Source organism: Triticum aestivum, chromosome 7D, assembly GCF_018294505.1.
Source record: "Triticum aestivum cultivar Chinese Spring chromosome 7D, IWGSC CS RefSeq v2.1, whole genome shotgun sequence".
Taxonomy (NCBI): domain Eukaryota; kingdom Viridiplantae; phylum Streptophyta; class Magnoliopsida; order Poales; family Poaceae; genus Triticum; species Triticum aestivum.
The window spans coordinates 439,586,007-439,599,938 of record NC_057814.1 but is presented as its reverse complement, the minus strand read 5'-3'; positions in this window follow the sequence as shown (position 1 = coordinate 439,599,938).

The following is a 13,932-nucleotide window of genomic DNA, read 5'->3' as shown; positions in this document are numbered from 1 at the left end:
TAACGAGATTGAACAAGGTATCGGGATACCGACGATCGAATCTCAGGCATGTAACATACCGATTGACAAAGGGAATTGTATACGGGATTGATTGAATCCCCGACATCGTGGTTCATCCGATGGGATCATCGTGGAACATGTGGGAGCCAACATGGGTATCCAGATCCCGCTGTTGGTTATTGGCCGGAGAACGTCTCGGTCATGTCTGCATGGTTCTCGAACCCGTAGGGTCTACACAATTAAGGTTCGATGACGCTAGGGTTATAGGGAATAGATATACGTGGTTACCTAATGTTGTTCGGAGTCCCGGATGAGATCCCGGACGTCACGAGGAGTTCCGGAATGGTCCGGAGGTAAAGATTTATATATGGGAAGCCCTGTTTTGGTCACCGGAAAAGTTTCGGGTGCTATCGGTAACGTACCGGGACCACCGGGAGGGTCCCGGGGGTCCACCAGGTGGGGCCACCAGCCCCAGAGGCCTACATGGGCCAATAGTGGGAAGGGACCAGCCCCTAGGTGGGCTGGGGCGCCTCCCACCAAGGCCCAAGGCGCCCTCAAGAGGAGAGGGGGCAAACCCTGGGAGCAGATGGGCCCTAAGGCCCACGCTAGGCGCGGCCCCGTCTCTCCCCCTTGGCCGCCACCCAGATGGGATCTGGGGGCTGCTGCCACCCCTAGGGAGGGAACCCTAGGTGGGGGCACAGCCCCCCTCTTCCCCTATATCTACTTGAGGTATGGGGGCTGCCCAATACAAGATTTGCTCTCGCTCTTGGCAGCCCTACCTCTCTCCCTCCTCGTCTCTTGCGGTGCTTGGCGAAGCCCTGCTGGAGTGCCACGCTCCTCCACCACCACCACGCCGTCGTGCTGCTGCTGGACGGAGTCTTCCCCAACCTATCCCTCTCTCCTTGCTGGATCAAGGCGTGGGAGACGTCACCGGGCTGCACGCGTGTTGAACGCGGAGGCGCCGTGGTTCGGCGCTTAGATCGGATTCAACCGCGATCTGAATCGCTACGAGTACGACTCCTTCATCCGCGTTCTTGCAATGCTTCCGCTCAGCGATCTACAATGGTATGTAGATGCACTCCCCTTCCCTCGGTGCTAGATTACTCCATAGATTGATCTTGGTGATGCGTAGAAAATTTTGAATTTCTGCTACGTTCCCCAACATAAGTCACGTTAGAAGGTGCAACGGGACCAAGGTGTGTGCGTGTGCGCGCGCGCGTGTGTGTGTGTTTAACAGCATGTGTGTGTTAGAGAGAGTGACAGATCGACCTACTCCTACAGAGAGATGTTGTGTAGTGTAGTACGATTTTAGCCGCGAGAGTCGGTGCATCCTCTCGTTTCCGGGCGTGTCCGGTAGGGACATGTGGACAGCTGCCATGCCCGCTCCTGACCAGCCTGGCCCACCCAAAGCCCCTCCATCGCCCGCGCGCGCTTCCCCCCCGAAACGGTCAGCGCCGCTTCAAAGAATCGGTGCCGCATTCATGCCCGGGCAAAGCGGACGCGACCTCTCACTGGCGCAAGAGTGATGGTTGCTTCGTCCGTCCAACTTACTGCTGGGTCTATGTGATTTGACGGCTCATTGGTCTTTATTACTGAGGTGGCAGGACTGCTGGATGTCCCACGCTTTCGGCGAAAGGAGGTACTACTACTAGAATACAATTTTCTCCATTCTTACAGCGGAGGCGTGCAAGAGCAGTGAAAACACACAGGCTCAGTGATTACATGGCCCACCTCACACTATCACCGTGCGACACCTAACTCTTTACATAGTACTCCCTCCATTCCTAAATATTACTAGATGAGTCCCCACGCGTTGCCGCGGAACAGAGGTATATCTCTCTGTGCAAAATTATCGATTTCATAGAACTAAAAAAACTCTATAACCGCATGACAAATGTGGTAGCCAAACTAAATAAACTCCCATCATTATTTAGATCATCCCACGTAAGGAAAAAAGATCAGCCAACTCCTACTGCATAATGGGATTATATTTTTCTTTTTGACATGTTAATGGGACTTAAATGCTCACTTACATGCATGCTTGCATGCAGACATGTTGATGTGATTTAAAACCCACTCACATGCATGTGCCACGGTATTTCTACATGCTTGCATGTAGCTTAGTGCGGAGCCTCTCAACGTCTAGATCAGACGGCTATTATGGACTGATTTACTTCATCTAACGGCTACTTCAATTTTGATGATGTGGCTCAAGGAGAGGATAGAGAATTCCTAGTAGTGGGGGCTAGCTATTACTAGTAGATAAGTCTTTGTAGAGATTCCACTAGGGAACTACATACGGAACAAAATGAATGAATCTACACTTAAAATGCATCTATATACATCCGCATGTGGTTCATGGTGAAATCTCTACAAAGACTTATATTTAGGAACGGAGGAAGTACTAGTATAGTACGTACTGTAATTTATCAGCGAGATAAATTTGTACAATGCTATGAAGCTTCCAGCTTCTGTTACATGTATCTTGCGTCCAAGGTTGCCCGTTGCAACATTTCATCAAATACAAAGGAGACTAACATGCATGCTATTGCATCTCAATGATTGACAGATCATAGCAAATATGTACTCCCTCCGTTCCAAAATAAGTGTCTCAACTTTGTGCAAACTTTAGTACAAAGTTGTACTACTACTAAAGTTGACACTTATTTTGGAACAGAGGCAGCTAAAGAAAAAAATGATCCATGCAGTCCCTAGCCCTTGAACCGTGAACCCTGACCAGGCTTCAATTTGCTGGCAACGTTCGAGCTTCCTAATAAATGAAGTTTGCAACCTTTTGACCATCGGATCATTTTGTGCAGTTTCACCAAAATCGAGATGAGCATCCCTGTGGCAAAGAAATTGAAGAAGCGTGATTAGAATAAGATTACTGGGACTAGTTGATGAGACATAAACTCATCACAAATACAGTACATAGAAGCCAGTAGAGGTATGTGCGGGGCAAAGAAGTAGAGAAATATCCACAGGGAGTGATGTGGGCAGCTGGAGCAGTGGTGCAAGCCGGCTGTAAAGGGAGTTGTACCTGAGGGACGTAGCTCAACCTTGAGGAGGGCGGCGGGAGGCGGCAACTGCCCACGTCGCGGCAGTGAGCAAGGGACGAAGGCAACCTCACCGGCTTTGTGAGAGAGAACGGTGGGGACCCCTGATCGGGACGTGCCGACAGTGGGTTTTCGCCGTCGGCGACGGCCACCGCATCTACACTAAGCATCCACCCCTTCCCCAAGCGGACGTGATCCGCCGGGATGTTAGAGATGTGGCCACAGTCGTTTTGTGCGAGAGAGTGTGAAGAGAGCAACCCCAGCAAGCAACCGTGTAGGCTGGCCCGTCCTGACTATGTATATAGTGGAGCGGTTTCCTTTTCTCTCCATATGAACCTATCATATTGCGTACGTGCCACTGAAGAAAAAAAACTTTATTTATAAATGACGCGGCACCTACTACTCGTTCTCCTATAACCTTGCGCTTGGCATCTCCAAAATATTAACCTTGCGATTGGCTGTTCGCCTCTTCGGGAAGTCGAGCAATAATGGTAGTGCAGTATATATCGTTCTGGCTATATGAGACCGAATGAATTGCTGCACGTCCACCACGTGGGCGAGGGTCGAGGGGCGAGGGAGAGTGCTACTACATACGGAGCAAAATGAGTGAATGTACACTCTAAAATACGTCTATATACATCAGTGTTTGGAGTATGTACTAGTAGTTCATATTGAAATCTACTAAGGACATATATATTCCAAACAATATGATATAATCTCTATAACCAAGGTAGTAGGGACGAGGAGTAAACGGAGGGAGTAGTAAATTTTTCTCCTCGTCCTGCGAGCCACCGCGCGCATGGGCGAGGGGAGGAGCAAGCTTCACCTCATCCTGCGAGCCACCGCGCCCGTGGGCGGGGGAGACGGCGTACTAAGCAAGCTTCTCCTCGTTCCTGCGAGTTGACGGGACACATCAAAAGTACTCCAGTGTATAGAGCCTTGCCTCTAAGGTAGGCCCCACATGGTTTGCCTCTTTTTTAATTTAACATAACGGTCAAGTCGCAATTTGTTTGTTCACCCGTGGTAGACGATCCTCCCTCCACCAAGTGGACAACCAGTACACGTGCCAAATTACCACGTGGGCTGCCTTTTTCGTACAGAAATGAGCTCCACCGTGTACCCGCGCGGGTGTGGTTGGGAAAGAGACGGGAGTACGTGCGCCGTGCATGCACCTCTTCTCTTCGTGCACGTCCCCACCTACGTGGGTGTGTGTGAGAGATACAAACCGCGTTCGTGAGTGTTTTTTGTTTTGGTGGGGGTGGGGGTGGGGTGGGGGTTGATTTCGTGAATTATTTGTGGGAATATGTGTCGATGACATCTCAAACAAAATTTTGCATGCAATGTGTGTGAAATGGAGGCCTATCCATATCATACATAGAGGGTCGGGCAATCCACGAGAAGAGAGGGAGGGGTCATAGCTATCGATAGAGTCGAAGAGAGGATCAAGTGGGTGGGTGCGAGATCGATGAAGAGAGCCATCAAAATTGTGTGTGTGTGTGCAAGTCAAAGATATAGGGCGACTGGCCTACCGGAACGTTAGAGGGCACATGTCAAGTTTGTGTGTGGCAGGGAGACATGACTAGAGCGCTTGATGTATCGGTGTGTGGGGGGAGGGGGTGGGGGGAGGGGTAGGCAGAGGCCTAACTATAGAGGTAGAACGACTCGTATATGTGTTGAGAAGGAGAGACCCAGCTATGTCTTGAGGGAGATCGGTCGACATCCATACATAACTGAAGGACGGGAAATATGATGGGACAGAGAGAGAGAGGAGAGAGGGAGGGAGGGAGAGGGAGGGAGAGGGGTAGAGTGCTGGATGGGTGATGGAGTTGCTTCTCGGAGATGTTGGGAGAGGCCTACTAGACAAACTGAGGGTGGAACTGCAATGTTATCAATAAGAGTGGGGATGTGTTTCTGTGTGTGCCTGTGCGTGATAGATCTGTCGGGACGCATCCATGGATGATGAAGGGGAACCATGTGTTTGGTAAGCAAACCTAACTAGATCGGTAGATCAATTGTTGTTTGTCGGAGGAAGGGAGAGACACAACTAATGAGGTAGATCGATCGATGTGTGGGTAAAAACGAGTTATAAGGACCTAGCTGGCTATATGTATAGCGAGAGATCGGTCGGTGTACGTCCATTTGTTAGAGGCAAATAAGGCCCAGCGAGACGGATAGACAGAGAGAATGGAGCTAGGAGGTGGTGCGAGAGGCCCAACTACTAGCTAGATAGGGGGAGGAGTGTGCGGTTGTGAGATCGATGAAAAGAGGGGCGAGAGTTTACACGTGTGTCTGACCATATGAGAGACACGAGGCAAGGACACATAAAGGAGGAGATTGAAGCTGTGTGTGTATGTTGTAGGCAGGCATCGCTGGAGAGGTTTATCGATCGGTGTGTGTCGGAAAGGAGTTGTGGAGACTCTGGGAGAACGACCTAAAGAAAAAAATGAATGTGCCCGGTGGATAGAATGCCGAGGGAGGGGGAGGGCGAGGAGGGCGTGTGCATGCACGAGAGAAAGTTAGTGGTAGCTACAAAGGTTAGAGGATTGTGTGGGTGTAAGAGACTAACAAAGATCATAATTTGATATGAAAGCGGATTCATATATTTGAATAGGAGATCATAGTGTTTTAAACATTGCATGCATGAATATAGCGGTGATACACGTGTTGTGCACATGTTATACCATAATGTGATAATGCATGGCGTTTGCAACTCACAGCTAAATGCCGAACAATCTAAACCATACTATACATCAAACAATCTCACATTTTATTTGAATTTGTGATAATGTGCGGCGTTTGCAGCTTACAACTAAATATCGAACAATCTAAACAATACTATATATCGAACATTCTCACATTTTATTTGAATTTGTGGTAATGTGTGGTGTTTGCAACTCACATCTAAATACTTGTAGGCGTAGGGGGCGGGGCACCATACATAATGTGATAAACACATTATACATATGAGACATGGTTTAGATTATGAAGATCTAGCTAGAGCTAGAAATGTAATGTGATTTGAAATCAAAATAAAGTGGATTCAAAAAATCTAGTTCGAGTTCATATAGTACACATAGTTCATATGTAACTCGAGACTAATCATGTGGTGTGCTGTGAAGATAATACACAAACGATGGTTTAACTTGACAATAATGATGATTGTAGATCTTATTAAAACAGAGAAACGAATTCAAATGCTTTGACTTCACAACAATCATTACTGTAGATCTTATTCAAATTTAGTTCATATTGAAGCGGTAGTATATACGTTTGGAATGCACTAAAACGTTCATTTGAGTAGTAGGTTGCATGCATTATACACGTAGCGAAATATTTTAATTGAACATAACATGAATTCAAAGTTTTGAATGACATTTGTAGTGCGCATTGATTTGGTACAGTACACGTTAGGCTTGTCCGGAAATTTCAACCCGCGCCTTGTTAGCCCGAAATATTTAAGATATATCTTTGTCTCGTTGTGCTCCGACAACTCCCTCCATCTCAACCCGCGCCTTGCTATTCCGAAATTACAACGCGCGCGAAAACTCCCACCTCCTGTGAAATCCCGACACGCGAAATGCCCGTGGTACCCCTGAACCGAAAGAACCGCCTCAAATCGGTGGGGGGTACTTTCGTAACTTACCCCACATTTCGGACAAGCGCGTCTCTAAGCCATGGTTCCCCACTGCCATCCCATCCGCCCACCCATTCGTACACCGAGGCCGCGAAAACCCGCGACGAAACCCCACACCCTGCTCCGTCCGCCACCCAGCCGGAGCCTCTTCCCCGACGACGTCGTCCACAGCAACACCTCGACGTCCCTCATCCACCGTACCGGATGAGGATCCGTCGTCGATCTCATCGTCCCGCCGGTTCAGCCACCCCGTCCTCCACCTCCAAGGAGCTGCCCCGACGTTCCCCTCGTCTTTCGCGCCACCTCCATTCCCACACCGCCGTCTTCACCTGCACCACCGGAAGAGCATCATCATCACCGTTTCCTCGGATGAAGCTGCGGCCTAATCGGCGCCACCAAAGAGGTTGTACACTAATCGCCGCATTTTCTTCTTGATTCGATCTCACGGTGCTGCCGGCGCTCGGTCCCGAGCCGACACGGCGCGGCTCCATCCACGGCGGCGTCGCCGGCCACTTCCTCCACGGTGTCGCTCCCTCGGCGGCGACGTCCACATCAGTAGGAGCTGCTGCTGCTTTAGCTCTCGCTCGCGCTGCTGCTCTGCTCTTGCTCTCGGTCCCCTGCCTGGTCTGCTCTTGCTATTGCTCTTGCTCGCGCTGCTGCTCTCGCTCTTGCTCTTGCTTGCGATGCTGCTCCGATTTGGCTACACTTCAGTCGACTGAATCGACTTTTGGGTCAGTCGATTTCAAGGGGTGGGCTCGCCGGGGTGAAGGAAGAACCAGCCGCAGCGGGGAGGGGGGCTCGCCGGAGAGGTACCCCACTATCTATCTTAGGGTTCAGGATGGGGGCGGTGGTCGCCGGCGGTGGCAGGGCGTTGGCGGGGCGGTGGCGTGGGGATCGCCGGAGAAAAAGCTCGGCACGGGGGGGCCTAGAGGGATGGCCGGGGCGGCGGCGGACCGGCGGTGGGGAGTGTTTTCAGGGCGGGCAGGGCGGCGCACCGCCGGCCGCAGGCGGCGGGGGGCTGCTGTTTGGCCGGTGGTGGCTGGCGGCTCAGGGGGGGGTGGAGGTTGAAGATGAACCGCAGGCCCTTGATTTCGTATCCAACGGCTGCAAAATCGACTGACCAGAGATGAAAAAGTCAGTCGACCGACGTGTAGCCTCACCTTGCTAGTGCGTTCAGTTTCGAAGCAAAATTCAGTTTCGACAGCAAAATTCAGTTTGGACAGTTAGGTTCAGTTTCGACAGTTAAGTTCAGTTTCGACAGTTAAGTTCAGAGATGAGCGGCTGATGTATTTTACATCTAGCACTTTTTGGTTATGTATTTTACGTCATGTATTGGAGATGCTATTAGAATTCCACTCAGGTTAACATTGTTCGTTGTCTCTCTTGTCCTGCTTCAGCCTCGGCGTCGTACAACTCACCGGAGCTGCTCCAACAACGAAACCCTCCATCACAGCGGAGCAGTACCTCGGGCTCCATCTCCAGACACCTAAGATCTTCTTCCCCTCCTCCGACAGCAAAGTCAGCCGGAGCATCCTCACCGGCCAACCCAATCACGCTGAGATCGACATGGCTTCGCCAAAGAGGTTGTACACTTGTTGCATCTCTTTTTTACTCTACATGTTATATATATTGTCCACTGAGCACACAGATTTGTTCCTTTAGTGTCTCCTTGAAAGAAAAAACGTAGGAATTTTAATTTTCACTTGTCCTCCTTTTCAAATTCCTATTCATGAAGCACAAGACTAAGAGATAGTAGCATAATAGCATTATAACCGTACATTTTCTTGTGGTTTGACTTAATCTCACCATGCTTCTTTGCATCCTGTGATCTTCCAATTGTTGTGAATCAAACACCCAGATTGGCAGAAATCCTGTGTTTTTAAATTCTCTGTTTTGCACGTGCATTCCTATCCTATTCCTGTCTATTTCCTATCCCTGCATTGTTGGAATCCTCCAATTCAAACGAGCCCTTACAGAATTACTTCTCTTACAGATAGTTGTCAAAGAAAACCTTGCGTGGTTTGTCCCGCTCCTGCTGCGCCGTCGTCCACCCCAGCTCAGCTGCTCCAACGACAGAAGGGTCCAGCACAGCAGGGATCCGGCCTCCAGACTGTCTTTCGCCGCCTCAGATCTTCTTCCCCGCCGCTGGCAGCCATGAAAACTGCATTACCATCATCAACCGAGCAGATGACCTCGAGGACTACACGGGTCCGCAAGAGAGGTCGCACTCTTTCGTGTCTGCTTACGTTATGCATCGCTTAATATTACATGCTACTTTATCGTCCTGTTCACCGATTAGACTCTGAGTCAGCTCCAAACTAATGGTCAAACTTGAGTTTTTAAATGGTTGTGGGGTACATATCGGGGCCGCTATCAATAGTATCTATCTACTATCTGGTTAATCTCCGGTGTCTACTATGAGTTTCATGTTGGGTGGGAAACAAACAGTAAAGAAGCCATTATCTGTATTTTTAACTGAAGCCATTATCTGCCTGCTATTATTGGTTTTGGGTCTATCCACAGGTTGCTACCATCACTCTGGATTTCTGCATGCACTCCTTACATAATCTCACTATGTTTTATTCCTATGCATGACAGTTATTGTAAACAATGGAACTGAACATGTAGAGCAAAAGAGACGAGCCTTGCGTGGCAATAAAATTTCATGCAGACGTCGCTCCATGGTAGGCGCAAAGGCAGCCCCCCTCCACGCATTTCGGATTGTAATCGAGAGGAAGATATCTGTTCTGAGGGGGATTCAGAAGGAGAAGATAACTCCTATTTACCCCCTGAGGTCTTCGCTCTAACTTGGCATGCTGATGTTGGTTATATCATGCATATGGTGTCTTGCATTGCTTACTTTATACATCAAATATGTCATCTGCTTAGTTTAGACATCCTTTGTGCGAATGCCATCTGTTTAGTTTATTCATCGTTTATGTGAATTATGCAACGCCATCTTGTTTAGCCAGGCATCATATATGTGAATTTTGCAATGCCATCCTGCTTAGCCAGTCATCTTATATGTAAATTATATCAGGCCATCCTTTTTTTCGTTACATATTACATTTGTCAACAATGTTAGTACATTCAACTGCTCTTCGTGTGCATCAGCCATTTGACACGGTGATGGCAAATTCTGGAGTGAAAACAAGGTCTTCAGAGCAGACTATGCTATCTGACGAAGCGCATATCTCGCTGGTTACGGATAGCTCCTCAGAGGAGGATTCAGAGACAGATGACCAGTCCTATTCCCCCCCCGAGGTGTATGCTCTAACTTGGCAGGGTTATGTTGCTCATATCGTGCGTATGGTGTCTCGCATTGCTATGTCATTTGATTAGTTTAGACATGCTTTGTGTGAATGCCACCTGTTCAGTGTCTAATTACCATATATGTGAATTATGCATTGCCATCTTGTTGCAAGACATTATATATGTGAATTATACAATGCTATCTTGTTGCAAAGGCATTATATATGTGAATTATGCAATGCCATGCTGTTTAGCCAATCATCATGTATGTGAATTATATCATGCTATCATTTTTTTGTATTATGTGTTCCATTTGTCGACAACGTTTGTATATTCAACTACTCTTCCTGTGCATCAGCCATTTGAAGCGGTGATGGAAGTATCTGGAGTGAAAACAAGGTATTCAGAGCAGACAATGCTACCTGCTGAAGCAGACATCTTGCTGGTTACAGAGAGCTCCTCAGAGGAGGATTCAGAGACTGATGACCAGTCCTATTTCCCCCTGAGGTCTATGCTCAAACTTGGCAGGGTTATATTACCCATGTCATGCATGTTGTCTTGCATTGCTTAGTTTTTACATCATATATGGATTGCCATCTGCTTACTTGCTTACTATATAAATCATATATTTGAATTATATCATGCCATCATGTTTACATAGTACATACACATCATCTATCTGAATTATGGCATGGCAACCCATTTAATAAAGACATCATATAGTTATATCATCTCATCCTGTTTAGTGTTTACAGTCATCATATTTTGAATTATGGCATTCTATCCATGAATGTATGTGAATTATGGCATGCCAACCTATTTAATAAACACATTATATAGTTATGTCATGTCATCCTGTTTACATAGTCTCATATTTTGAACTATGTCTTTCCATCTTTTTTAGTTAGCCATCATAATGTGAAATTGTGTCATGCTATCCTGTTTAGTTAGCCATCATATATGTGAAATTGTGTCATGCTATCCTGTTTGGTTAGACAACATAAATATGAATTATTTCATGCCCTCTTTTATTCCCCACTATCCATTGCACCTGTCTATCATACAATGTCTATACTTTCAATTACTTTTCTTGTTTATCAGCCATTTGAATTGGAGAGCGTGATGGCAGTATCTAAGGGAGTAACAACACGGTCTTCAGAAAAGATAGTGCTACCAGTTGATGCAGATAGAACCACGGTTGTACTTGCCCAAGGACCAGATCCACCACACATAACCCAGACTCTCACAGATTGTACCCCAACCCAGTTGGACAGAGAACCAGCTACACCCCTTTTAACCCCAACCCCGACAGATAGTAACCTAGTTCTAGTTGACACAACACCGTCTCCACCACAGAGCACCCAAACACGAGCGGTTAGTAAGGGAACTGCAGTGCCCAAAGCACGAGGACCACCACTCCGAATCCCAACTCAATGCTTAAAGGAGAAGAAGATTTGTACTCAGGTCAGGTTTGTAGCTATGGTTCATACTCCTTTGCTCTTGCATTACTGTATTTACTCATACCAACTATTTTCAAATTTGAAGGATGGAATTGAAACTCCAACGGCGCAACAGGTATGTTTTAAACCTGTTTCTTTAACTGGTTTGCTGTTGTAACCTGCTCTATGTTGATTTTAGTTTCAATTGAATAAACTGTTATGTTCTCATGTCATGCACATTACAAGTGTTGTTATTGCTCTATAGTTAGCCCACACTTATATTCTATCTATTCTGCTTTGTCTTGAACAAATATTATTTGAACTGTGTCTCTATCTTGATTTGGCAACAAAAACTAGAATGATATAGACCATAAAGTGACCATGGCACATAGATATATGTTTGTTTCATGCTGTTATCCTGTCCACTTTACTACTGAACTCATTTACCAAAATGAGTTTCATATACAACATGGTAAACATGTGATGTGTCTGCTTGTTTCTCTTTTAGAATGCGGACAAAATATTGGAGAACAGTACCGCGTTATCCAATGGTAAAGGAAGTAATGCAGATAAGTTTCAAGATAGTGAGACATCCCTGTTGGTCTCCAAGAAAGCTGATAAAAACTATCTTGACGGCAGTGAGGGAACCCAAAAGTCCTGTCTTGATGTAGTGTTCGAGTTACTAGCCACTACTGCTAGCACAAGCTATTCGAACTCGCTGCCTGGATCAGTTCGTCTTCTTGAGTCTCAACTTCAAGTTGAAAGACATCGATCAGATGTGCTGCGACAGGAAGCTGAAGGAATGAGGAAGTCCCTACAGAATTCCGATGCATATTTTCTGGTGCAACAACAAGTGCTGTAGGATTTCACGCAGACGTCGCCCCATGGTAGGCGCAAAGGCAGCCCCCCTCCATGCATTTCGGATTGTAATCGAGAGGAAGATATCTGTTCTGAGGGGGATCCAGAAGGAGAAGATAACTCCTATTTACCCCCTGAGGTCTTTGCTCTAACTTGGCATGCTGATGTTGGTTATATCATGCATATGGTGTCTTGCATTGCTTACTTTATACATCAAATATGTCATCTGCTTAGTTTAGACATCCTTTGTGCGAATGCCATCTGTTTAGTTTATTCATCGTTTATGTGAATTATGCAACGCCACCTTGTTTAGCCAGGCATCATATATGTGAATTTTGCAATGCCATCCTGCTTAGCCAGTCATCTTATATGTAAATTATATCAGGCCATCTTTTTTTGTTACATATTACATTCGTCAACAATGTTTGTACATTCAACTGCTCTTCGTGTGCATCAGCCATTTGACACGGTGATGGCAAATTCTGGAGTGAAAACAAGGTCTTCTGAGCAGACTATGCTATCTGACGAAGCGCATATCTCGCTGGTTACGGATAGCTCCTCAGAGGAGGATTCAGAGACAGATGACCAGTCTTATTCCCCCCCCCCCGAGGTGTATGCTCTAACTTGGTAGGGTTATGTTGCTCATATCGTGTGTATGGTGTCTCGCATTGCTATGCCATTTGATTAGTTTACACATGCTTTGTGTGAATGCCACCTGTTCAGTGTCTAATTACCATATATGTGAATTATGCATTGCCGTCTTGTTGCAAGACATTATATATGTGAATTATACAATGCTATCTTGTTGCAAAGGCATTATATATGTGAATTATGCAATGCCATGCTGTTTAGCCAATCATCATGTATGTGAATTATACCATGCTATCATTTTTTGTATTATGTGTTCCATTTGTCGACAACATTTGTATATTCAAGTACTCTTCCTGTGCATCAACCATTTGAAGCGGTGATGGAAGTATCTGGAGTGAAAACAAGGTATTCAGAGCAGACAATGCTACCTGCTGAAGCAGACATCTTGCTGGCTATAGAGAGCTCCTCAGAGGAGGATTCAGAGACTGATGACCAGTCCTATTTCCCCCCTGAGGTCTATGCTCAAACTTGGCAGGGTTATATTACCCATGTCATGCATGTTGTCTTGCATTGCTTAGTTTTTACATCATATATAGATTGCCATCTGCTTACTTGCTTACTATATAAATCATATATTTGAATTATATCATGCCATCATGTTTACATAGTACATACACATCATCTATCTGAATTATGGCATGGCAACCCATTTAATAAAGACATCATATAGTTATATCATCTCATCCTGTTTAGTGTTTACAGTCATCATATTTAGAATTATGGCATTCTATCCATGAATGTATGTGAATTATGGCATGCCAACCTATTTAATAAACACATTATATAGTTATGTCATGTCATCCTGTTTACATAGTCTCATATTTTGAACTATGTCTTTCCATCTTTTTTAGTTAGCCATCATAATGTGAAATTGTGTCATGCTATCCTGTTTAGTTAGCCATCATATATGTGAAATTGTGTCATGCTATCCTGTTTGGTTAGACAACATAAATATGAATTATTTCATGCCCTCTTTTATTCCCCACTATCCATTGCACCTGTCTATCATACAATGTCTATACTTTCAATTACTTTTCTTGTT